The 25,585-nt window shown below is 37.3% G+C and overlaps 1 long non-coding RNA gene across 2 annotated transcripts in view; it reads right to left on the bottom strand.

Moving 5' to 3' along the window:
- The window catches only part of LOC113963108, a 165,766-nt gene that overhangs the window by 44,034 nt on the left and 96,147 nt on the right, over positions 1-25,585 (bottom strand). Inside the window, exons 1-2 of one of the 2 annotated variants that reach the window (XR_003532645.1) lie at positions 24,143-24,162; positions 23,449-23,568 (exon numbers count right to left, since the gene is read on the bottom strand). This is a non-coding gene — a long non-coding RNA (uncharacterized LOC113963108). Of the gene's footprint in view, positions 1-23,448; positions 23,569-24,142; positions 24,163-25,585 lie in introns of those variants that run through there. The other variant, XR_003532643.1, reaches the window with a different exon arrangement.

Raw genomic sequence — 25,585 nt, 5'->3', positions numbered from 1 at the left:
CATTTATTTGTATGATGAGTCCAGTCACAGGCCAAAATGCCACTGAGCCAAATGCTATTCAAGCATAAAACAAAGAAACTCCTCAGCTGCATGAATTTACTGTCCAGTTGTCACCTTTCATACTTTCCATACATACCTCCCACCTGCAGTGCCACCAAATCTTGCAGAGCACGGGGTTCTTGACTTTAAAGCTTTCTAGTTATTAACCCTGTCATACTTTGGGTCATTTTCTCCCATAGTAGAGTTTGATCTAGCCCTTTCCAATCAGTGAAAACATCACATTTTGAAAAAAAAATTATCCCCAATTTCCATTACTCCAGTTATTAGAGTGGCTGAAGTCAATGAGCATCTCTGTGATACACTGAAAATATGAAAAATGGAAAAAACCCCAGGGCCATGTTTCATATTCAAGCTTTGAGGAACTGCACATGCCAGAAGCAGCAAATCCCATATCCTTGGCACAGAACAAATCATTGATAGCTCGGGGCTTTGCCTCAAAATACTGCAGCACTTACTTTGCATATTCCCTTCTTTGCTATATTCACAATTCTGCATTTTGCTGCAATGCAAGTATCCTAAGCTTACATGTTCATGGAAAACCCCCATCCCTTTGAGGAAGCTTTGGCTGCTGATCTTCTTGTAGAGGAAGCATTTGCTCATATGTTACTAAGCATTAGAGATGCTGCCAACTCCCTTTCTATATCTGATGCCCAGGTGGAAGGCAAATACTCTTTCTAGATGCACAGCAACCCCACTGCCCCTGGAACAGTCACAGATAGGAAGGTTAGAACATGGGTTTTTTGGCATTGCAGAGAAAATCCCAGCCTACCACTCAGTCCAGCAACTTTCAGTGACATCTTGAGTTGTTCCAACTCCATTCAGACCCCTCTAGACCCCTAAGAAAATTTTTCTCTTCCTTGTCCACTCCGCAATTTTGTTGGGTGTTTGAGTCTTCCCACTGGCACAGGGCTGCTTTCCAGCCCAACCCTTGACAGAGAACCACATGCAGCACCCCTGCGATAAAAAACCAACAAAGCACTTGCACCATCCATTGCAGAATATGTAAGCAAACAGCACTTCCACCCAAAAAGAAGCTGCCACTGCCACTGATGCAGCATGCAGTGCTTTTTGCACACCAACATATATTTCCCACTATGGTAGACTGAAACTACAGATGAAGGGCCACTCTAGCATTGTCATTGCAATAAACTCTTTGGTGTTATGTGGCAGAAATCTCAATGCACAGCCTGTTTTCAACTCACATTTGACTTCTAAATATGCTTGCAACGCATTTTGTATTTTTAGCATGCCCAGGGTCCCTATTTTGGGTTACCAGCATGAGAAATCTTTGAAGAGGTCTGATGTTGAACGAACTTTCGATAGACTGGCCCATTTTAACATTGGGCAGTCAGAGAAAAAAATTAGAAAGACAGATATAAGATATCAGTAGCTTCTTCCAGAAACAGAGGTCAGTGGTCATGAAATTTGTCACTATCTTGTTAAGCATCAAGAACTTCAATATTTTGACACTACAAAGTGCACCTGCCTCTGGAAATTATTTTGAACATCTGAATTATCCCTCTTCCATCAGATCCAATAATCCTTGTGTAAAAATATTTGCCTTATATTTTGTACAAAATACTTCCAGCACTCAAAGGTATATTTTGGGAATAGAGGTCAATGTGCGTGTGTCCCAAAGGTAGGATATTAATAACACTAGAGGATCTATAGTTTTCCATAAGACATGGCATTTCAGCTACTGACTGTAAAAAATTGAATCTGTTCCAAGGGTTGTTTTTACATAGGAAGGTGACACTATCCTTGCAGAGGGCTTATGGGTATTCCCTTCTCATCCTGGGAGAGTCTGAGTGTCCCAGGAAGGACTCTGAACATCTTCAGTGTCTTTTGAAGGTCAGAAGGAAATGAGTGAGGTATACAAGCCCCTCAAGGAGCCAGGATCCTAGCAAGCATGATATAATGCTTCATTCTGTCATCTGGATTTTCTTCCATACTATTCTAGCATGAAAAAAGCCTTTGACAGACTGGGATCAATTAATTTTAGAATATGTGCATGTCCCTGAGCACTAAAGACCTCCAAATATACTTTTTTTGTATCTTGCTCACAGAGTTCCAAAGCAATTCTCCCTACGCATCTTGGCAAGTTGTTTTCACTAGATAATATATCCTGCACAATTTCCTTGGTGAAATATAACCAAATGGTAAAACAGTCTCAAGACCAAAACCAAAATACTAAAAAGCATAACTACTGAAAGTTAGCACTGTCTAGGGTACAGAGTCTTGTAAGAAGAAACAATAAAAAAGAAACACAGGATAAACAGGAGTGGAAACAGGTGCATTTAACAATTACATTACTTTTATTTCTAACCAGAAACATAAATCCTGTGGCACTGCATATCCATATTCATATCTGGAACAAATTTATTTGTGCTTAAAGAACAAGTCCCTATACCTGGGAATGAGGAAGTTGAGTCTGCAGCTCAAGATTCAATTTGGGCTTAAGTTCAGCCACATTTTAAAATAACATTTGTGATCACTTCTACTTGTAGCAAGAGCAGCAAGAAATGAAAGAACCGTATTTAATTTTGATTAAGATCAAACAATTTTTTTTGTCACATTCAAAATCAGTTCTAACACTGCAGAGCTGGACTATCTCACATTCCCTGCAAAAGAGTAGAATGTTTATGTAAATGTCTATATCATGCCAACACATGTGTGTTGATAAATAACTTTTTATTTACTGTCCTGTGCTCAGTGTTCAAGTGCCCAAATATTTAAGCCAAGCTTGAGAGAGAGGCAGCATTTCTTTCATGATCCAGAAACAGAAACCCCTTTATTAAAGGAAAATTACTCTGGTCTTTCAGCTGCTTTAAGAGAAGGTTACAACACATTCCTTGCAGACATCATTCATGTGATGAATGGGGGAATACTGTAATAGACTGCCAGGATACATAGATATAATGCCATTTTTTCCTTGGACTTTCATGAACTCTGCAGGGTCCAAAAGTATATCACACTCTGAAGTGAGCTAGGTCCATCAGCTCTTGAAAAAAAAAATTCTAAACTTCTTGAGAACCCCTCAGCACCCTAAAAATAAAAGATAAATTACAAAATGAAGGTGAAACAGAAAGATGATGATTGAAGGCCAACTCAAGGATAAAAGTAGAGGTGGAAAGGCTTAGGGCAAGGATATTGGGGGAAAATAGAGCTGTAGGAAGAGAGTTAGAGAGAACAGAGGTACAGGTTGAGGAGGGAAAGATATGATAATATTTAAACTCATGTAAAAAGAATGAAGGTGTGAAGCAAACAGTCTGGAATCCTGGCAGAATATTCCCCAAACTCCAGTTTGATCATGTCCTGAAATTAACTGCCTAGGTCAAATTCTCTTCTGATTTACTCTTTGGGAGCCAATCACTGGTAAGAATGGGAAAAAAAAGAAAGTGAGCATGATTTAATTTGATTGTCCATATTTTAAACTGTTTTAGGCAATCTTTTTGCACTAAGATTTTACTAAGATTTCACTAAGATTTCTTACTGAAAGCATTTCTTTCAGTTCTTCAGTGTTTGCTACATGATGTATAGTGCCTGGCATCTGGATGCTTAGAACCAAACTACTTTTTCACTGAGGACTGGGTCTAGTTCTTGTAATCAGAACTGGAGCGATTTCAGTGCCATTCACAAATTAAAAGTCACCACCAACAAGCTGCCAAAGCAGCAGTTTAAGCTCTGCAGTTTTGCACTGCACTGATATGGGTTGGGTATGCTCTTATGGATGGTTACAGTGTCACAGCTGACTAGAATGGCAATTTCCAGTTCATAGATGGTAAAAAATGATAAATGGCAAAAAAGTTGAGAATGGTAGCTTTTTAACTTCTTTTGACTCCCCAGACCATACCAATTTATATTTTTCCTTTCTTCACTTTTAACATCATACATTGTTTTCCACCAAGTGCTATTCATTCAAGGCCTAGTGAGTGTCAGTGCTGTCCAATTAGAATCCCAAAGGGATCACAACCATGCATGTAACGGCAACAAGCATGGGACAAAAAGAGGGCTTTAAAAAATAAAAGCTTCTACCTTATACAGGTAGAAGGGACCTCAGGAGGTCATCTAGTGAACCTTTGAGTCTGACCCACTTTTACCTGCTTGACAGAAGTGCCCACCTTTCTCCCAAGCTTAGCTGTAATAACGGGCTTTTATTAGTGCATGTCTTGAACAGATGGAAAAGACTTTGTTTAATTTCTTTTCAATTTTTCTCTGACTTCATACCTTCAAGAAAAGACAGTGCTTAAATATTATGAATGTGATATAATCATTCTCACTGTATGCTAGTCTGTAAACTTCATAAACCATAAATAAATAAGCCACAGATATTTTATATCAGTTGCTATTTTGATTCATGCATTGCATGGGAAAGATTTTTGGATTTGTGAAGAAAAGATCACATAAGAAAGATTCAGCCCAGTCATCCATTCATGAGACCATTTGCATTATAGAGAACCTGTGACCAGTCCTTTCCTGAGCACTTTGAATAGTATGTGCAGTAACATTTTTTAAACTTTGTTTGAACAAAAAAAAAGTATACTTGCATCTCCTGTGACTCATTAACTCAACAAGGCCATAATATATCAATCAAGCTATATGTAAAGAGGAAAATAATAGCACAATGAGTCTCTAGTCCTGTTTCTAATTAACATGGCTTAACCAGACACAATGAGCAATCTCACTGTGTAAGCATACTCCTGTGACTGTCATATAAAAAATAATCTGGAAAGGTTCAAAGGATTTCAGTCCAAAAATCTGGCTATTTTTTCCATCATCACAGCTCAATTTTGTTTCAACGAGCAGCTTTTGAAGGGAGTAGTTGAGAGCAGTATTTGAAGAGGAGAGCTGGTATCATCATTACCCATATGCAAAACAGACATAACATTTACTTCCCACAAAAAGACACTGTCATGTTTTCATTAAAATTAATAAAATGTTTTGCAATCTGCAGATGGAAAACACTGTCTAAAGTCAAACAATTCTATTAATAAAAATGTTTTTGCTTTTCAGTCCACTTACAGACTGCCATTCATTTGTTTTGCTCTTTCTTATTCCTACAGAATATTCTGTTGTTTGGTCTTTGTACTTCTATCCTCATCCTTGGAATCTGATAACGCTGGGTTCTGGCATGGTGCTTTGCATGTTTGCCCTAGTGAATTTTAAAGACTGTGATCATTTCATGAAGTCAGGAAGGAAAATTTCAATTTTGGAAATACTGGTACCATATACATTACAAAATAGCTTTTCTAGGTCTGGGAACTCATAATCTCCACTGAAAAGCAACACTGCTTGACTCTAGTCTACCAGATTTCTTTTATAGTTATTCTGTTTTTTTTAAGAATATCTCTTTTGTTTATCCAAGACTAACAAAATCAGAAACTTAAGACAGGTGAGGAATGAAGAAGTAGTACTATTACGCATACCTGTACTGTACCAGCACTTTGTCAAGAGAAACTATTCTGAATCTTCTGTCCTGAGGCATTAAAGCAAAGGTCACAGTAACTTGTACTCATGAAAGATCCTGTGGTTTTTCCCATAAGCTTCAGGTGACAAATGCAGAACCTTGGACAAAATCCGACTCAGGAAATTGCCTTCTAACTACATAAAATAATTTCTATAGTTTCAACTGAGTAATATATTTTTCTCCACTCTCCATCATAAGGTCCTGTTGCTGAGCAGCCTTCAGTAACATGAACATTTTAACCAAGAATTGTTTTGAATTACAAATACTCCTAAATAGTTAAATTGCACAGAATATTTTAGCAACTGGGTTCAAAGAGGTATAGAAGCTCAAGCTTTTCTATTGCCATTTTATGTTAAAGAATTAACTTCTTGGGCTAATACAGCATTTTTCTAAACACTGTATTTAACTTTAGAGTTGGTAATGTCTTATTCCTTTTTTATTTATTTTTCTCCTACAAATGCTGGAAAATAGTTTCTTCTGTAAGTTGTCTTGTTAGAGTCTGATTGGCAATTCTTAGCATAAGGAAAAAAAAGATTTGTTTCTTTGCTTTTAACACAGCAGATCTAATGGACAATATCTTTTTAGTTGTTTACCGTAAAGATGAATTATTTAGAGAAGGACAATGGTCAAACGCTAGATAGTTTCAGCTGCTTGAAAATGCACGTAGAGCCCCTGAATTAGCTTGTAATGCCATTATGAGCCTGAAATTTATGGGAAACATTAGGACCAAGGCTCTGTGAATATTATGGCTGAGGGTTTTGGAAAAACTTAACTCAGCAAAGATACCATAGAGCATGACCCAGGTTCACCGTCCCACAGTAATTCCATAGCAGAACATTATCTGCCTCTGTCCATCAGCAGCCCCTGGGCAGTGACCCCTTCTGAGGGGGCCCCTCATCTCTGTTCTGGCAGCTTGAACAGGGTAAGGCTTCTTGGCAGTGAAGGGGGTTTTGGCCATCTTGATGCACAAGGAGTGTTGCACTAAATCAGTTTTAATAGATTTTGTTTTGCAGACACATGCCTAGGCCTGTTGGAAAACTCAAACAGTTCCATAAATTTTGAATCTTTGTACTAGAAGATATATGTTTAAAGGCTACACTTTTTAATAAAAACATTATTTCCACACTTCACTTGTGAGTTTGCCTCTCTCTTATAACACTTAATACAGGATAAAAAGATATTTATATTCTGTGAAGAAAAAATTATCTCCAGTGAAGACATAGCCATTAAAGTTTTTCTGGTCTGCATAGGCTTATTTCCTTCTAACTGCATATATTTTTTCTGCAGTTAGTTTTAGATAATCATATTATTCACTGCTAAGTTTTTTGAATGATATATCGAGTACTTATTCTATCAAACAGTTGCCATCAAATAGTCTTAAAATCCTCAAAATAGCCTTAAGATCCTCCAAGTCAGTCAGTGACAGCCTTATATTTGCATATGCTACCTTAAGACAGCCATGGGTGTAGCAGTTTTGAATACCATTTTCATATACTGTTTCCACAATACAGCATCTCCTTATGATCTTAAAAATATTTGTGAAACTCAGCACAAAATAAAGACTAAGTAATATTTTCACAGATAAACTACAAGAAATGGAACAATGTTTGTCCATATATTTTGAAATTCAATATTTTTAATAAATTACAGTTCCTAATATATTCAAGTGAGGTTGGGGGAGGAAGGAAGGGAGAACTGAAGGATATTTTTTTTGTTTTGTTTAAATGATATAATTACCATATTTTAGTGGATTAATTATCTATGAGGAAGGTCCCATTAACAACGAAGCATTAGCTGCTAAATGCAGCCCTAATATGAAGCACATTAAGTTGCAAGCTAAACAGTCATCTTTGAGGTTATCAAGAAGTGTAGTATACTGGGTGTTTACATGTACTTTCAACAGTCTTCTATATTCAAGTTTGGGTGGTTTTTCTTCTTTGCAACTTTAATGCTCTTCCAGTGCTTTGTTGTTTGTGTTTGGGGTTTTTTTTAAGTTAATTTACCATACATATGCTCATGAAGATGAAGAGAAACAATTAGGAATATTTTCATGAAAATATATTTTGTTTCATAGACTCAGAAATATTTTGTTTCATAGACTGAGGAATAATTTAACAGGTATACACACATACCAGGAACAATTACCTAGTTCTGTAATTTATTTAGTCTATTACATTCTATTTCTTTTTCTAAACACCTCCTGTACAAACTTTTTCCAACCTATTCTCATAAAGTACAACACCATTGCATGGGTGATCATTATGAAGAGTTATATTTCTTATTTAAACTATTTCAAGCTGAACAAAATAAAGCAAATTCTTTTCTCATTTATACTGTAATGCAAAATTTTCTTAATAACTTATTATTTAGTGGAATTTCACAAAGTTTTGCAATGAAATCCAGGGCCTCAGTTATATCAAATTTACAGAAAGGTTTCCTCCAATATGCCCATTTCTTAGAATGCTGTTCATTTCACTGACTTTACACTTTCAAATACATATATGTCATAAACAACAGTGGTATTCATAAGTAAACCCAAGAAAATAGATATTTTTCCACTTTTTTTTTTTTTGAGCTTTGTCCTTCAGCAAGTTATTTAAAACTTCAACTTTTTCTGCTCTAAGAACTTATTTATTCTTGTCTCTCCTTGGTGAAGTTATAGGACTAATTTATATGCAGCAAACACATAAAAATTCCACAAGAATCTGCATAAATATTTCTCTATCCTTTTATACAATATTTCATTGTTACAGTATTTGATTTCTCTACAGTTTTAACAGAATACATGTTCTATACCTCTTAATAAATCATAAGAGAATACCTATTAGATAAGAAGCAAGAAAAGTTAAAAATGCTGATATGGCTTTCTGAAGCAAAAGAAAAAGAAATAACTCTTAAAAAAATACATTCTATCAATCTAACAGTCCTAGAGCCCATATTATGCACAGTCAAACTCAACACACAACACAAATGCCTTGCCCATCAAAAGCTTGAAAGCTGTGTGGTTTTCCACGAGATGGGCATGATACATAGAATAAGGCAACATGCAAATTTCATTTTAACAGGTTTTTTGGCCTATGTGGGAGGAAATGATAACCAATACACCATGGTTTTTTCTCATGTCTTATATTTCCTATGCCTTCAAAAATGATTATAAAGTTTTTTTCAGGCTTTTGCATAAAAGAAAAAAAAAGTAAGAAATACTAATTGCTCAACTTAAGGAAATACAAGAGCTTCTAAATTATTGTAAAGTAGGGCAGATACACCAAAAGCACTTTTGGAATGCTGACTGTAAGTTTTCCTGTTTCAGCATTAAAATTTAGAGATTAAATTCTGTTCTATTTCCCTCTACTGACCACTTTCATTGAAATAGGAATTCATTCAGATTTATTGTGAAGTAGTAGAACAGGAGATGACCCCTTAAGGCAGCTACTTATTCCTCTTGTAGCAAATTATGTAATTCCTGGATTTGATTTCCAGTGCACATGAGGCACAAGATGTGCTTTAGATAAAAAGAACAGGGACAAAGATTTAACATAGAGGAGGGCTTTATTCAAGTGCTCTAAAATGGAATTTCCAAAGGTATTTTCAATTTTGGTATCTGCTGCTCTGTGAACATGCTTTTTGAGATCAACTTCTGTGAATTCAAGTGAGACATCATTTTTATGCTGTTAAGTTTTAAACAGTATGAACCAATTACTTCCACATAAAAAGGTGAATGCCTATTTCAAATGCACTTCTATCTGGGGTGATGCTTTTGCAGGCATTGGAAATTTTGCTACAGTTGCATGAGCTTTGACAAATTTTCCCTATTTTTCATTTTTTGGTGTTGGTAATCTATATCTCAGATTAGAAGAGTAAAAAAAAACATTGTAAGAAAAGCATTGCCAGAATTTTCTGCCTGTCCCTTTTTCTTCTTATTACAGTCCCAAATTTTATTAAAATAAAAAAAAGAAGGGCAGGGGGAGGGGAAGGTTTTACAGGAAAACAAAGGCTTCTTTTTTTTTTCCTCTGTTAACAGCAAGAGGATTCTATTTAGCAATTCCCATATAGAATAATACAAGAGAATACAAGTGATTGTGTGTTCAGGCCTACTGTCATTACTAAAGCTAATCTCTTGCATTCATTGAGAAATGTCTTTTGAGATCTGCTCACTGAATTTAAAGAAAGAATCTTTATCTATAATTCTTTGCACAAACCCATGATACTGTGCAAACCCACAAGCCCACACACCAGCACTGGGGGTGAATACCTGTTTCAAAGCCATGGTAAGTGCTAATTCCTAGGTCATCCTTTCCATGTGTTCCTGAGACTTCCAGTCAACAGATCACCTTAAGCCATAAAATGTTCTCCCTGGCACCATGCCCTCTTCTCAAGAAAATTTATTTTAAGCAGTATAAAGGTAAGAGAAACAAACTCTCCTTTGCACAACTTAGTAGACCTTTCCTGATCACATTTAAGACCCAGAAGACACATCTGATTGATCCTTCTAGGTATTATGCTTTTAATCACTGTGGCTGAATAATCTTTCCCCTTTAGCTAAAGAAGTTAAATCAGAATGAAAGCATCAGTAATTCAGTTATGTAGCTTTTTCTTGGTTTGTTTTGGTTTTGTACTAAACAGGAAACAGTACAAACAGTACTCCAGGTTGGACACAGAATTTTCCATCCTCCCAACCCTCAGTGCATTCAGTTTGCCTACAGCCCTAATACATCTTCAGCTACCAGTGAATTAAAACATGATGTATCCACATGCCTCTTTGCCTGTCTCTTGTTCTTCCTATAACAGAATTATAAGAAATACTTAACAGAAGACCCTTTTGTAGTGAACCCATTATCTTCCAAAATGTCTTTATTTCAGTGCAACAGCCTTTCCATTCACATGATTTGTATTTCCTGTCACAGTCTAAGGAATTTCTATATTATTTCCATTTCATAAGTCCATCATATAAGAAAGTCAATAATACTATATTTTTTTCTCCATTCATCTTTAGAAAGAACAAGGTTTTTTTGACTTCTACATTAATGATGAAAAATTGACTGTGGTTTTGCAGAAGAACTTAGTTATTAAAATCTAAATTAATCATATAAAAGGGAAATCCTCACTGCCTTGTAATGTAGTGTGGACAAAATCTGAAAAGTTATTCTCTTTGTTCTGGGTTTTGCCTTTGCTCTTATAATCCTGTTTATTTTCCTCTGAAATACTACTATGTATGGCCTATGAACCACCCTAGATATAACATTTAAAGTAATAATTACATGGGTTAGAAAATGTGTCACAAATGTTTCATGATTTCTTAAATTCAAATCAAAACTTAACTTCAGATTTTAAGAAAACACATATATTTTTGTTTATTTTCAAGGGGGAACTATAGGTTATCCTCTGCTGAAGAAACCCTATTGAAGTAATTTGAGTTATACCCACAGATAATTTGATTCAGAATTGCTTAATTGAACGCTGCAATACTACCTAATTTAATTATTTAGCAGAAATAAGTCTCTATATCTTGTTCAGCTCTCAGTGAAAAATAAAACAAAGGACATGTTTCTCTATGTTTCAAGGGTATATTGATACTATCCTGAATCCCAGGTGACAAAGGAATAACCTGCTAAAATGTTGAAGGTGAAAGGATACGGTCATGTTTTGGATCTGGTCACAAAGATGAGGTGGATGAGGCATTTTCTGGGCAACAGCAAAAACATGAATAATACAAGACAGATTTGAGGTGGACTCTTTCATCATCCAGACAACCACTGGGAAAGGAAGGTAGTATGAACAAATTGGCAGCAAAGTCATACGTTGACATATCTATTTCTATAAAAGGTGAAGAAAGCAAGTAAAGGAAAAGGTCTTCTGACTGTCTTTCTGGCCAGCCTGAAAGAATTGGTTGAGAATGTGCAGCTACAAAGCAACCTGTGAGGGTGACCATGAAATAGATGACAGAACTCACAGGCCTCAGATGGTTAGGAAGGAGAACACAAACATCATAAATCATGGAGCTTAGGACAGAATGCAATAAACACTTGGAGGTGGATGTGCTACATTTTTACATAATGTCAGTAAAAAGTGGAAAAGGAATTGGGGAGAGCTGGTAGTGCTGTTCAAACAAACAAAACCAAAAGGAAAAAATTAAAGGAGGGACAATTCATAGGCAAAAAGTATCCTGATCCTGGAGTATCAACAGCCTAGGGATATAATGAGAAAGGCAAAACATAACTTTTGAGGAAGTAAAATATAGGAGAAAATACTCCATATTTATGTTATTAGTATTAGAATATTAAGAAAAATGCTGATCTGTTCCTCAACAGGAATCTTGAGAAGGTCATGGTGTTAATGACATCTTTGCTTCTGTCTTCACTAAAAATGTCAACGTGATCTTACGAGCTGAGAAAATGAGCTTCTGAGATAGAGATGAGTAATAAAAACAGAACAGTGACAAAGAGATTGGAAAACAGGTAAATGAGAGGTTTTAAGATAGACTCACTGGAAATTCTCTGTAGGTATTTTCATTCACCCAGCCTTTTATCCCAGAGATGATAAATGATTATCTTTTGAAAACTTGCCAAAAATAAATAAGGCTCCACAAAACTGGAAAGGCCACTCCTACATCTGATTATAAAAAAAGGAAAAGAGAGGAGGGATAGGCTAGAGGAGAGAAAACCACTCAACCTACTTTCAGTTCGAGAAAAATCCTGGAACAAAGAGTCAAACCAACCATTCGCAAACACCTAAAAGTCAGAAAAGTTGTAAGTGAGTGCCAGTGTGGACCTTTCAATACCAAATCATACAAATTAATCTAATTCTTTTTATGGGATCAGAATTGTTAAGATGTAACAGTGAAAAAGAGACAAAAATAACCTGTCACAAGTGGAGTTGTTGCTCAAAAGATGACACTAAGGTTGAGGCAGAGTGTTGTTCTGCTGGAGGGTAGGGAAACTCTGCAGAGCGATCTGGACAGGCTGGATTGATGAGCCAAGACCAACAGTATGAGGTTCAACAAGGCCAAGTGCCAGGTCCTGCACTTGGGTCACAACAACCCCCTGCACTGCTACAGATGGGGCAGAGTGGCTGGAAAACTGCCCAGTGGAAAGGACCTGGGGATGCTGGTCAACACCCAGCTGAACACAAGCCAGCAGTGTGCCCAGGTGGCCAAGAAGGCCAGTGTCATCCTGGCTTGTATGAGGAATAGTGAGGCCAGCAGGACCAGCAGATTATTTCCCGGTACTCAGCACTAGTGAGGCCATACCTGAACTCCTGTGTTCAGCTTTGGGCCCCTCACTACAAGAAAGACATTGAGGTGATGGAGTGAGACCAAAGAAGTGCAACAAAGCGGGTGAAGGATCGGGAGCACAAGTCTTCTGAGGAGCAGCTGAGGGAGCTGGGGATGTTTTGTCTGGAGGAAAGGAGGCTCGGTGGGGAACTTATTGCTCTCTACAACTAACTGAAAGGAGGTCATAGCCAGGTGGGCGTTGGTCTCTTCTCCCAAGTAACAAGCAACAGGATGAGAAGAAATGGCTTTGTGCCAGGGGAGGTTTAGATTGGATGCTGGGGAAAATTTCTTCACTGAAAGGGTTGTTGTTGTCAAGCACTAGGAAGAGTCTGCCCAGGGAAGTGGGCAGACCTTGGAAGCATTTAAAAAACATGTGAATGTGGCACTTGGGGACATGGTTTAGTGGTGGGCTTGTCAATGCTGGGTTGATGATTGGACTTAATGATCTTAAAGCTCTTTTCCATTGTAAATGATATTATGATTCTATAAGTCAAAATTAAACTTCACTGAGCTGAATATTCTTTCTCTGACAGAAGCCCCTAGCAGGTGTCAAGGAAGAACATGAAAAAAGTATGGTAAATATATATTTAACTTTTCTGTGATAGGTTGTCCTGGTTTAACAAATACTCAACTTAATGACTTTTGGAGCTGGAAGTTGCATCAACAGCTATTTTGGACTATTCCATTGAAAATGAAAGGATATTTTAAATAAAACATTGCAGACTTTTCTATTATAACATTTTCATAAATCACTTGTATGACATTATAGATACAATATACTTGTTAAATATGGTGATCATACCAGAATTGAAGAAGTTTCAAGCCCTGAAAGGTCTAGGACTAAAACTCCAAATAATCCTAACAGGTTAGAGAACTCTCCTGCAAAACCAGGATTCATAGTAGAGGGGAAAAAAGAAAGTAAAATTATACGCCTAGGTTACACTACACAAATAGAGGATAGGGAATGACAGATCTGCTCTGCTGTAAAAGATCTGAGGATTAAAGTGGATCAGATCTGAGCACGTGCCAATAACACTGCCAAAGCAAACATACTGTCTAAATGAAAGGCTGTCTGTAAGAGCTGGTGCAGCATCCACTGGAGTAGGTTTCAGTTACAAGCACTGCTCCTCAGGAATAGTCTAAGGCATATGAAAGAAGTTAAGAGAGCAGAAAGAATGACAGAATTCAAGAAAATGTTTTTTGAGGAGGGTTGAATGGGTCATATAATCTAAAGGATAGAAATCTGAAAGGAAATCTAGAAGTTTTCAGATGTGCAAAGAGACTTAGAAGAGACTAAACAATTCTTCACGAACATTAGGGACAAAGCAAGAAATTTCACACATAAATATCAACACAGAAAATTCAAAGCCAGGCCCTGGAAAAACTTTTGGACCACCAAAGTTGTCCACAAAATCAGCCAATCTCCATCACCAGAGTTTACCAGGGAAAAAGTCAGGCAAACACCTATCAAAAAAGGCTTAGGCATAAATGACACAGCTTCAGGTTAAGTGGGGTGTCTTCCTGTTTTATTTTCTGTGCACTTACCAGGTTTTTTCTCTCTATTTTTGCATAAAGGCAGATAACTACTAAAACAAATCACCAGAGGATGTTGTAGATTCTTAATTTCTTCTAGTTGCATTTGAAGATACAAACCCTTCCTATGAAATATACTGTATTGCAACAGATAATTATTTGGCTTTATGCAGAAATTACTGACAGTGACTTTATGATTTTTTTTTTCTGAAGGAGATTAAACTACCTGGTTCTAATGTTTTATTCTGGCCTTACTATCTGGGCATTACAAATAGATTGATTAAAAAATCACTCAGGGTGCTATCAAAGTGACTACTGAATTTTTTGCTCACAATGTTGTGCAACAATATGATACAGGAGGCTCAGAAGGGACAGGAAGCAGTGGTCTCAAACTAAAATACAAGAAATTCTTTTCAAACTTCAGAAAACAACTCTTTTACTTTTACAGAGGTTGAATACTGCAGCACATTGCCCAGAGGTGTTATGGAATCTTCAACCCTGAGCAACCTGCTGTAGTTGACCCTGTTTTTAGAAGGGATTTGGACTGCACAGTCACCAGAGGCCCCTTCTAACCTCAGCCTCCTGTGACTCTGTAAGATCCTGTGAATTCTAGATTTCAACTACATGAAGTGTATCTTATCATCATGAATCAAGTGAAAACTCTGAAGCATTCAAGAATGAAAACAAGAAAAACCCATGTGAAGAGAATTTTCTCTCCTGTCATGGTCCACATGGATTTTTTTTCTGATGTATCCAAATTATTTTTGTTCCAATTAGATAGTTTTTCTAATGAAAATGAGACTGTTTTCTGCTATTAAGAGTGTGGGAAATGCATCTGGTGAAAAGCTGAGTTACAGTCTCTGTAAGATGCCACCTTATATGTATGTGATAAGCAGTGATGCAAAAAAGTAGAAGGCGGCTCGGTAAAAAGGGGAACATGATGAGATGCTCCACATGAATTGGTAATTATAAAGACCTATTAAGCACAATGTTTTAGAATAGATAGTATAACATTAAAAATGAGGAAAAGAGAAGTTTGCAATGGAATACACTTTAAAAACATAGATAAAATACTGGAAAATGTTTGGTGTGCATAGAAAGACACAGAATGGAGGCAAAACCAGAAGGAATCATCTTCCACAGCCCAGTGAGGGCTGTTGTCAGATTCCAGACCCTCACCACAGAAATCTGGAGTTCTGACATATGCAATTCACATCTTGAGACTGATATAAGCCCAACCATTCTGTGACTGAGGGTTCATCAGTAATGATTCTTTTTAAAGGCTCTTGCCTTTATTCCCAGGACAGCAGAAGCAGGACAACCTAATTAACCCACTTCTCCATTGAGCCCATATTTTCAGAATAAGAATCATCTTCCTTGATTTATCTGACCCCTCAGGAGAAACCAGAGACAGATAGTGCAAACAAGCTCTTCTCATGATGCAAGGAAGAGTTAGATGCTTCTAAATGGGAATGAGAATCACAAGTAAATACAGTAAGCACTGTGCTAATCAGAGGTAATAGTAACAAGATGACATGGTGTCATCTTGCTGAAACTGTGCACTAAAAGCTAGTGCAAGTCAGACACTTGGAGATTCAAACCATCTCTTGTACTTTGGCATTTATATCAAGTATTTTGGAAACAAAAGACTCCTTAAGTCACTTAAATGGCTGAAAAATGGAAGTGGTGATTATAATTTATGTTATAGATTAGAAGTTAAGTGCTCTCATGCAGGAAATAGAAACTCTGAATGCAAGACCTTCTCCAGCCTGCTGGTTCAAAGTCAAAATTTCCATCTTCCACCAGTATGGATTATCATTATTTTTAAAAGGAAGATCTGGATGGAAATCACTTTCCTACAGAAGCTCTGTCATCATGCAATAAAGAATTCACTGTTCTCATATACTAAGAAATTTACTACTCAAATTTACTAACAAATTGAGAATGTAATTTCATTTGAAAATGAAAAATAAAGGCAAAGTCAGTGTTAAAGAGAATTCATCTGTAAATAGCAAATTGCCTCCTGGAGCAAATGCACTCATTACGCTCAAAGAAAGGATGAGATCTCCCACAGTTAAATAAAACTAGTAGGAAAAATAATTGCTTGATAAATCAGAGTAATTAAATTTTGCACATGTGAATGCTACTGCACCTCTGTCTTCAGTACAACAAGGCCATCCCTGTAGCACAGAAACAGCACATAAAGCTCAGACTTTACTCTCTGGAAAATCTATTACTGAAAGAAAGAGCACACCTTTTCCCTTTTAGGTCTTCATTAATGAGGAATGGACAATCATGGAAAATGCCCCACAAAGCTACTGGGATCAGAGCAGTCAAAAACTGTGATGATGCTGTCTAGTTCCAGTTCAACTTCTGCCAACCTTCCACCAATCATTAGTGAGCCTTCTAGCATTTTAAAAACATCTTATTTTAAAGCAATAGGCTCTGTTTTCCTTTAGTAACCTGCCTGAAAGGTAATTTGTTAGTTGGTCTGTCTTATATGTTAATTTTTGTATACCAGGTAAAGAACTGTTTCCCCTTATAACCTTCCGCAGGACAAGTATTTACCCATGAGACCTTTAAACCTTATAGGTGCTCTGCTTGCTCTGTATTAGTTCTGGAAGAGAGCTTCTGCCATTATCTTTTCAAATTCTAAAAATTAATTCCTGACCATTCAAAATATTTTTGTGTTTAGGCTATCTAAACACAATTATCTATATGGAGGCACACACAAGTTCATCCGCTGTTCATCCTTCTGCTGCCACCAGCAGAAATCCAGCCAGTGCAACCTAGAGCACGATTCAGTCCACCCCAACCAAGGGAACCAGCAGCTGCTGAGCTGAATCACTCCCTCAGCTCCAGTGACTCCGATCTTGACCTTAATATTGACTCTAATAAGGGCTTTGATACTGAGGGCTCAATGCATTGCCCACGCAGAGGGAGCCCATGCCATTTGAGATGAACAGCATAACCTGCCTGTCTGCTGGCAATAAGTCTCCCAGAGCTGTCAAGGTGCCTGGCATACTCTAGGGCATCTGAAATGCTAGCAGTTCCTGTGGGGGAGGGACTGAAGCAAGCTTCTAGGCCACAAACAGACTTCTACATAATAAATTTAGGTATCTCAGTTTCCAGATGAATCTCTGGAAATTTAGGAGTTTCAACAGCTATATCTGGAAAGGCTGTGTTATTGCCACAGTATATGCAGCGCTTTTAAGAAATAGCTTATGGTGGTTTCCTTCCTATTGTTCGGGAGACTAACAAAAGAAAAACATAGCACAAGCTCATTCATATATGTTCCTTAAGAGTACAAGGATTGTTGCATACTCTGTCTTTAGAACCAGCCAAGCAGAAAGCAAAAGTAAATACTTTCAAAAGGGTTACAGAAGAGTGATTTTGGGTTTAAGGGTCATTTTAAGGCATAACAATATGAAAAGATTTAGATGGCCATAAGTTAACTCCACATTTTATGTCACCTCGGGTTTTCAAGTCATCTAGATGCATTATCACTGGATAGCATTTGAACTAAAAATTCACACCTCTCAGCTTATTCATGCAAGCTCAGTAGATGGCAAACTTGGCTACACTCCAAGCTGGAACTGGCCTGTGCTGCAGAATCTTGAGGCAGAGATGGCATCAGCTACTAATCTTTGAGCATTTAGGTATATTCAGACATTTTGGTGCTGACCCTCTTACTGCAAAGTCACCACAATTTGGGTAAATTGAGACATAAGGAAACAAAAGACCCATGAAGCGATGAGACAGCATACCTACATAGAAACACATATCCAGCTTCTGATAGTCTATTTTTGACAAAAGAGAAGTCGCCTTTCATTAAGAGAATCTAAGCAAAAAAACAGTAACTTTGCCAATGGCCCAATATTCTATAAAAATCAGTTCCCTAAACCAAATTCCCCCAAAAAAGTTCTGAAAATCTTATTACTCATGTGGTCTTTGTGCATTTAGTCTCATTTTTTCTCCACTGCAGTATTTTTGTAGGAATTGACCATAGCGAATGTCAAGCACAGGTTGTCCATTAAGTGGTTCTATCTATTCTATTCTTTTAGATTATCTGTCTATCTATTCTTTTAGATTAGATATTGCCAGATGACCGAGTAAATTCTCTGAGCTTCTTCCCAACATACCTCTTGTGTGTATGTGTCACGTCTGGCAAAAACTGTAGTGTCCACTGAGAGAAAGAAGACATGTAGCAGATGCTCGACTGCATTTCTTTTCCTGCTTGACTGCAGTGACTGCTCTGAGAAGTAAACAATCCACTCAGTAAAACAAACTGCTGCAAATGCTCACTATGGGTTGTATCATTCAATTATTGCCTTGCTTATTCCCTTTCCCTAAACAGCTTTATTCAAATTCCCGTACCAATCTATATACTCCTGAATTTTTATCAGCTATATCTCTTCTCTCCAGGCAGAGCCCACACTTCCTTTTTGTTCCAAGACAGTTTTATCTATATGTAGGATTATATTTTTTTTTGTTGTTTTTTTGTAAGGTACTTATTCTTGGAATTAATTTCTGCTTTTTTACTAGGGGATGGCATTTTCTATAAATCAGACAATGAGAGAAAAACATATGATGTCTCCCATTTTCATAATCAAAAGAGCAGCTGATGTCAGAAAGCGAGATAAAAAAGGTGACCTTAAACCAATATGGTTCATTAGGACACTGCCTTTTAGTCTCAGTGTCCAATTTATCTCTGCACATGCAGGGTGAAGACTGCAAAGTAAGACTAATGAGTATGGCAGAAACATATGCAGTAATTCATCATCGTAACAAAGCATAACACAATTATCAGGAATTTCCTGTAGGCTTGCCATGATTACATGGAAACAAATTGTTTGGTCCGCTCAGTTAGAAGTGCAGAAATGCTGGACCAAAAAACAGAAACGGATTGTTGCCACCTATATACACAAATCATCCTTTTAGGATATGACAAATGTACAATTTGGCTTTCTTTTTTGGTTTGTACACTGAAATTGTATTCATTCAGTGCCTGGCCAAATAGGTCTCCATATTCTGAAACAGCACACACTGCAGAAAACAGGAAGAAGAGGCAGTTGACTGCAGAGGTAGAGGAGTTAATGGATGTAATCACTACACCTTTCTCATGCTTGCCAAAGACTTCAATGCAGCAAAAAGTTCTCAAGTAAGACTAGAAGGAAGGGAAACCTTTAATTAGTTGAAATTTACTTACTTTAAAAAAAAATTGTGTGTGCTTGGTGTATCTTCCTGGGAAAAGACTAACATCAGCATCACTTTGTGAATAATTGGGTTTGGTCCTGTTCCTGGTTTTCAGCTACCTGGAGTACAGTTTAGGCTGATGTTTATTTGACTTTCCTCCCAGAGGACCACTCTTCTGTAGGAGAATTAAAGCTATGCAATGCTTACACAGACATTTCTTGCACTTCTCATAGAGAACAAGGCCTATTCTGAGTAAGCACTAATAATAGACAACACTGCAAGTAGCTGCTTGGGGCTCACATGCCTGAGAGACATAATATTAAAGGCGAAGTCACTGCTGAAAGGAGCAGATAGATTGCATTTGCTATCACAGATCTCTACTGTGTTTCAGGGATCATGCCACTTAGGTAAAGTGGGACTTTGAGAGCTAAAGTCTAATTAAAATAAGTGGGCGTTACATAACCATGCTTGGAAGGCAAATTTTCTGCAATATTCCTTAGTGACTAGAAGCTGTCTTTCTTTAAAGCATTTATACAACTCAGCTCTAGCAATTTAATGGTTGGGAGATGATGAGGAAATAAATTAGATTTTGGTACACAATGGCCAAATTAATTTCAAGGGTATATGTAACTCTTAGCACTTAGGACCCATAACCACATCATGACCCATATCAACAGTAAGGTCTCAATTTTTCAGGGAAGGTTGGATAGCATACATCACACGACTGCTTTTTAGAAGGTGTTCTCATGCATCATGACAAAAGTCATGTTTCAGGGAATGCCTTAGCTCCACAAGGATATCCATTACAGTCAGGGATGCCCCAGGGATGTACCTGGACAAGAGAGTGGATTTGCCCCTCTGTCCTTATTTTTTTTGCTTTGCTTTAATTGCTTTGTCTCTGTTGCTTTAATGCTTTTCTTCCTCACCTCATTTATTTTATTGATCTTGTCTTTTCTCCTGTTTCTCTCTTTCCTGGTTACTTCTAGATTAGCACAAGGATGGGAAGTCCCACAGGGAGCCCCACTTGGCCCCTTTCTGCTGAGTAAAACAACCTGCCAAAGTGCAGATATTCTTGTCAGAAGCAATGGGGAACATTGCTGGGAGGGCCTGCCTTGGGTGTCACAGGTATTTGGTGATAATCTGTCATTGTCCTGCAGAGTCCAGGTAACAGTGCAGTAATTGTGCTCCACCAGTACTTCTCTAAATTACACCAATGAAGGAACTATATAAGGTGCAAAGAGAGTTAAACTCCCTCATTATGTCTGAGCCTGGTTTGCCAGCACTATTTTCTTAAGGGCTGCTGCACAGAACTCAGTCTCCAGCAAGGGGGAGCCTGCTGCAATCAGCAGACACATTATGGAGGAAAATATACCAGCTGTTAAAACCAGCCTCAAATTAATTTCACTGTATGGATGAATTCTGCCAAGTTCCTTGAATTTTCACAGACCAGTTTCAGCTACCTGTAATTTACTACTTTTTAAAATGTAAACAACTTTCAAATAAGATTTTATTGCATTTGAATATAAGTCTTGTCATGTTCTTTACTTTTCTACTTCGTTTCAAAGAATGTTGTGATGATTAACTCATACATTATGGGATGCCATGTGTAATGCTGCCTTGTGACAATAACTCAAATTGCTGTTTTCATACTACCTCCTGTCTCACTCTTGTTTTATTTTTACTCTGGTGTAACTAGGAGATCTATACCCTCACTCATTTGAGCAGAAATATTTTCAAGAAGATATTTCTGTCTCCTTTTCCCAACTGACTGCCAGCTCACACAGTCTAGAGCAATGGCTAAGTGAAAGGATCCAGCTAATACAGCTTTGCTTCCAGTTGTTACAGAGCTCACTTTCCCAGGAATTCTGCTGGACCTTCATTTGTAGAGCTCAGTCACTCATCAAAACATCACCGAGTTGTATGTGAACTATTTGAATGCCTAGTTAGTCAATGAGGCATACAGCAAGGATTCAGTTCAAACAAGCAAGGAGCAAGGTCATATCTTTACAATTTTTTATTTTTTTTTAAACAGCACAGGTTGACTAATTACTGAGTTTTACCTATGCCATTCAAAATAAGAGGCAGCACTATTAAATCTTCATTCTGGATATCAACAGAGAAAGAGAGCTTCTGGACAAACTGATCATGGAACAGAAATGATTTTTAATAATATTATTAATTCTTAACCTGAATAAAGATGCAGAGAGATCCATTTCATTTTACCATTTGAGTAGAAGAAATAGGGCTAAGGCTTTAAAGTCCCATAATACTGACAGTGATATGAGAACTCATATACCATGCATGGAGAACCTACAACACGGGAAAATTCTGAAAAATCTAGGAGGGAAGAAAGTGGCAGCAGAAGACATGCAATCAAGGGAGATTTGAGGCTTTTCTTCCATCCTAGCTCTCCTTGATTACACCAGTAGTAGCCTGTAACTGTTCACCAACTCCATATCCCAAATCCATCTAGAAAATGGTAAGAAAACTCAAGATAGGAGAATTCAGCTATCAGGAGCAGGCACAGATTGAGCACTTATTTTCCACCAAGTGTTCTATGCACAAGTGTCCCTACAAAGAAAAACCCAGAATGAAAACAGCAAGGTCTATGCAAATAGATGCATGAGGTTAATAACATTTTTGAGCCTATCCAGGGCTGGCACTATGAAACTCTATCATCCTCTAACAAGAAATACAGTCTAAAAGGATTTATTAAGATTATTAAGTCCGCCTCCTTGTGAGAGCAGGACTGTTCTCAAAATACTTGAAGCAGTAGTTTCTAGTTTAGCTTTAAATACACAAAACAATGGTTTTACTATTCCTTGTCTTGAAATGTATCCAGTACTCAGTGGCTTTTTCTGTTCTCCACTTGCAGTTGCTATATGTACAACAGAAAACCGCAATTTACATTAGGTGGCCATATATGAGTATGTTCAATCAGTAAAAACGTTTTCTTTTCTGCATTTATGGGCTGTATGGTGGCAGCCTTCAATAGCTGCCAGATATTAGGATGGAAAAGGCCTTAATCTTTCACATCACAACCTGATCACCTGTTCTTTTATCCTATTACTCCCACAGACTGAGCACCCCAAGGAACATCTCCAAACAGACTCTCCCTCCTTGCTGTCAAGGTCACTTATGGACATTTGCAGATATTCATCTATCCTTAGTCAGTAAACTGAAAGGCATTTCACTTTCTTTGTACATCCTCATCTAATAATGTTTCTCTCCGAATTGCCTCCAGTTCTCTGCACTGTTAATTAACTTTTATGCATTACCAGAGATGGATGCATCTCAGTAGTGACTTAAGTGATTTCTCTATAGCTTGTGTTTCAGTTTCCGTTCATAAAACACTTCAATCTACATTAGTCAAATTGTTTCCCCCTTGTAATACTTTAGCATTTCCACAGTATCTCTCATTCTAAAGTAATAAAAGGGCAGAGCAACAGAGGAAGGTCAAATACCAGTATTTGTCTTTGCCTGAACTACTCAAGTTGGTTAGGACAATAAAATATTTTCTGAGTGTTTGTCAACTCAGTATTTTCTACATGTCAGTTGCATTATTAAGTAAGAATAGCTGAGCCTTACCTTAAATACCAGTATAATAGGACCTTAGTTGTTTAGCAATATTGTTTCATACCAAAAAAAATCCAAACAAAAAAAAACCCAGCTCAAACCTTGTAACCACATGTGTCACTGTGGCAAGGATTTCTTTCACAGACTGTAAACAGCACATAGCTTTTCATGAACATTTTAAGGACATATCTAGAATTCACATACACTTTCACCTTTTATCACCTAATTATCAGAGAGACAATTTGCAAAAGTAAACAGTTCATACAGTGTCTGAACCTCTTAGCTTTACAATGAACATGGCTATAAAATTATTTAGTTATATAATACCAGAATGTGTCTGACTTACACAAATCTTGAACCATTTAGAAGTGTAAAGCAGATGTTTCCCAAACTGGTGGTCTACAGACTCCTATCAGTGGTCTGCAGCAGAAGATTTATGGCTGTCTGGTTACATGGTATTCATTCCCTATGGAGAGTGGGGAGAGAAGAGATTAACAAAGAACAGACACTGACCAAGAAAAAATATTTCGGTTTATCAACATCAGTAAAATATTTTTTTGATAAAGACTGTTGCCCTACAGTTTCTGTTAATAACTTTTGCATTTTATTATGATTTTATCAAACAGATTGCTTTTACTGAAGTGTTCTCTTACAGATTGTTTCCTCTTTTCCAGTCCATCTATTTATGGGAAAAAGACTACAGAAGATGTTATTCATAGGGTGTTTTTAACAGGCAGAACACTTCTTGATCTCAGAAACAGGTAAAAAGAGAACTGTCAGCTGGCTTAGGAAGTCTGATGACACTGATGAGGGCTAAAATGCAAAAAGTGAATGCACAAGCAATGGAAGCAAGAAGAGGGAATAAAACAATTACAACTGCATGTTTTCAACAAAATCAGGAAAGCCAAAATGATCTGATGCTCAAAGGCTTCACAAAGAGGGATTCTACAGGTCCATGAGCCTGCAAAAATAAGCTGCAGTGAAAATGTGGGTGTGCTGACGGGCAGAGAAGAAGAACTAGCACTGGAAAGGTTAAATACCTTTTTTCCCTTTATCTTCACAGGTAAAGCCTGCTTCTGGACCTTTGTGTTTTGTACAGTCTGCAAAGAAGAGGGGCTACCATCAGTAGGGGAGCAGTAGGCCAGGAGCTGCCCACAGCCTGGACATACCCAAATGTAAGTGGCTCCTTTGGTTGTCCAGAGAGGTGTTCAACATGACTCTGAGGTTACTGCCTGTCATCTGGGAAAAACTACAGCAGTCAGAGGATGTCCCTGATGACTAGAAACAAGGCTAACATATGTCTATTTTAGGGGAATGATGGTTACAACAGATACCAAGCCACATTTCAATACACGGGGACCTTAATAAACTCAGGAACTAGGATGGCAGAAACCTCATGAAGTTCATCAAGATACCAGCTTGGAATTCTAAGCAAAATAAATTAATATATTTTTTACCACTTTGGTCTAAAAATGTTATTAGTTTTAGGGTAGCCCCAAGTATGTTTTTCAAACAAAGAAACTGTTCAATAACTTTATTATGTTCTACTCCAGGTAAACCATGCCATATTTCAGTATGTATAATTTCCATTAACAGTTGCTGAATTTGGCACAATTATATACACAGAAAAGCTTTGGCCTTGTTTTTGTTAGAACTGCCTCTGTGACTTTCACAATTCCCTTTTATTTCTCTGTCATTGTCTGCTTATCTTATTTAATGTCGTTATTCTAATTCCCATGCTAATAAACTTACATTAAGAGCCACAAATAAAAAGGGGAAAAGGGCGAATACCTGCAAATTACTGTCTCAAAAACACGTTTCAGACTACTTTTTTTTTTTTAAACCAGTGATGGCTAAAATCAAGTTATACATTCAAGGAATACATTCAAGAATACTTGTTTATTAAAACGTAAAAACTTTTCAATATCACAAAATGGAGACAATTGCTCAAAGATCATGACTAACTCCAAACTTTATGAGGTTTAATGAAAGCTCTGCTTTAACTGTATTAGTTATCCAAGTAGTACAACTTGCACTGCAAGACATAAAAGATTCATGTCAGTAGAGATTTAAGCTCAGGAAAGTAGAACAATACTTAATGGTTAGTGAACTGCATTGGAATATTCCTTAAAGCAATTTCTTTTTTTCTATGTCTACATTACAATGCATTTTGTTTCACCTAACCCAGGTGAAAACAGGGTTTAGTGCTACCCCAAAATTCAGGCAAAACTTGTGGGCATCCAGATTTGCTTCACAGAGCAAACTAGCTCCAGAAAAGCAAGAAATTTTGAGAATTACTGGTTAGCCTCAAGCTTATAAGCAATAAGGAAAAAGAATAACTCTAAAGAAAGCAGCAAATTCAGTAGAAAGAACCTTTCCAGCAGTGTAATTTTGGATGCTGAAATACACTGTAGTGAAAAGCAACCTGCATGAAAGGTACACTGCAATTCTTTCTAATGCCTCTGATTTGGTTTTTACCTGAG

Source organism: Neopelma chrysocephalum, unplaced genomic scaffold, assembly GCF_003984885.1.
Source record: "Neopelma chrysocephalum unplaced genomic scaffold, ASM398488v2 Primary Assembly neopelma1_24, whole genome shotgun sequence".
In the NCBI taxonomy this organism is placed as follows: Eukaryota; Metazoa; Chordata; class Aves; order Passeriformes; family Pipridae; genus Neopelma; species Neopelma chrysocephalum.
Note: the sequence above shows the minus strand (reverse complement) of the source record. Positions and strands in the feature narration are given on the sequence as shown.